Consider the following 2,500-nt stretch of genomic DNA (forward strand, 5'->3'; position numbering starts at 1 on the left):
GCACTAGATGAAATGAGAGTAGGAAAAGCATCTGGTATGGATGGTGTGAGAGCTGAGATGTTGAAGGAAGGGGTGTGACTGTACTTGAATGGTTGGTGAGATTGTTTAATGTGTTTTGTGTTGTCAATGGTACCTGTAGATTGGGTTTGTTCGTGTATTGTACCACTATATAAGGGTAAGGGAGATGTGCATGAGTGTTGTAATTCAAGAGGTATTAGTTTGTTGAGTGTAGTTGGAAAATCGTATGGTAGAGTAATGATTAATAGGATTAAGGATAAAACAGAGAATGCAACCTTAGAAGTACAGGGTGGTTTTAAAAGAGGTAGGGGTTGTATGAATCAGATTTTTACAGTTAGGCAGATATGGATCTGGAGAAAGCATATGATAGAGTTGATAGGGAAGCAATGTGGCCCAGAAAACAAGCTGGTTGCATATGCAGATGATGCTACTCTCTTTCCATCAATTTCATCCCTTAAATGTAGATCCGGGGCTGGTGAATCCCTTAATAGAGATCTAGCTAAAATTAGTGCATGGTGCAAATTATGGGGTATGAAGTTGAATCCTAACAAAACTCAAAGTATGATTGTAAGTACGTCAAGGACGGTGGCTCCTCAACATCCGGATCTCAGTATTGATAATGTTTCTTTAAATTTGTATGACTCTTTTAAAATTTCAGGTTTGATTCTCAACAGCAAATTTACTTTTGAGAAACACATCAGGTCTGTGTCTTCTTCAATTGCACAAAAAATTGGCTTATTGAGAAAGTCTCACAAGATTTTCGGTGATCAATCTATTCTAAAGAAGTGTTTTAATTCTTTCATTCTATCTTGTTTTGAGTATTGTTCTCCTGTCTGGTCTTCAGCTGCTCTTTCTCAGCTTAGTTTGTTGGACAGAAACTTACGGTCTATTAAATTTCTTATTCCTGATCTAGATATTAATCTCTGGCACCGTCATTTAATTATTTCATCATGCATGTTGCATAAGATTTTTCATAACTCTGACCATCCTGTACATTCAGATCTCCCTGAACAATTTTATCCTGTTCGTAATACTAGGCCGGCAGTTAATTCCAATAGTCAGGCCTTCTCCATCATGAGGTTCAATACCACATTGTATTCTAGAAGTTTTATTCCAGCTGTTACCAAGTTGTGGAATGATCTTCCCAATCGGGTAGTTAATCAGTAGAACTTCAAAATTTCAAAGTTGGAGCAAATGTTTTTATGTTGACCAGGCTGACATGAGTCTTTTTATAGTTTATATATGACATATCTGTTTTTGACGTTGTTAATAGTTTATATAGGACATGTCTGTTTTGACGTTGTTACTCTTTTTATAAAGATATATTGTTAATTTATTGTCATCATTTATTTATTTCTTTATTTCCTTTCCTCACTGGGATATTTTTCCATATTGGAGCCCTTGGGCTTATAGCATCTCGATTTTCCAACTAGGTTTGTAGCTTGGCTAATAATAATAATAATAATAATACTAATAATAATAATAATAATAATAATAATAATAATAATAATAATAATAATAATATGGCACTCGAGTCACATCTGTTGTAGTTTCATTTCTAATCATGTCCTGCCTTTGAACTCCAAATTTTCTTCTGAAGGATTTGTTCTCAAATCTACAAAATCTGTTAAATATTGTATCATTGCAATACAATAACTTATGTTCATACATCAACACCGATCACACTAAATTGACATGTATATGCTCATTTCTGTATGTTACTTCATGTGATTTGAATTCCAAACTTTACTTAACCTTGCCAAAGTATGATTTGCTGTTTTCAACATTTCATTTAACTTTAATTCTAAAGAGCCTGTATCATAGTTCATAAATATTTAACGGAATCTACCTCATCAATCGTTTCTCCTGCCAATGTTATATCCCCTGCCCTTGCATATTTCATTTTCCTCCACAATGTTTTTATTCTATTTATCTTTAGGCCAACCTCTTGGGATATATCTTGCATTCTGGTAGGCAAGCATTACAAATCCTTTGAAATTGTGTTAATAAGGATAGTGCCATAAAAATTCTGTAGATCAGCCAATTTTCTATTTCAAATCCAGTCCAATTCTTCTCCCCCATTCTCAATTGTTCTAGCATCATAAAATTCAAAAAGAGATGATAAAAAAAAGGTAGAATATGTGGCAACACTTTCCACTCCTCACTGGAAATTCATTTGTCACGATTCCTGTAACATTTAAATTTGTAATTGTTATGCTCATGAGCACATTTAAGGAAATTTACATATGTGAAAAAGACTCCATAATAATTGACCGGTGCACACAATCAAAGTATTTTTCGTGGTTCACAAATGCCATCAAAGGTGGAATTCTATATTCTACTGTGACGTGCCAAGAGTAGGTTGTAAGCCAAAGGCGAGATGAATGGAACTGAGTACTTTTATATAGACACATCGAGTATATATACACGCTAGGTCCCGGCAAGAAGGTCACAGAATACAAACATGCTACCTTTTGTCCAA

Source organism: Palaemon carinicauda, chromosome 8 (assembly GCF_036898095.1).
Source record: "Palaemon carinicauda isolate YSFRI2023 chromosome 8, ASM3689809v2, whole genome shotgun sequence".
NCBI lineage: Eukaryota > Metazoa > Arthropoda > Malacostraca > Decapoda > Palaemonidae > Palaemon > Palaemon carinicauda.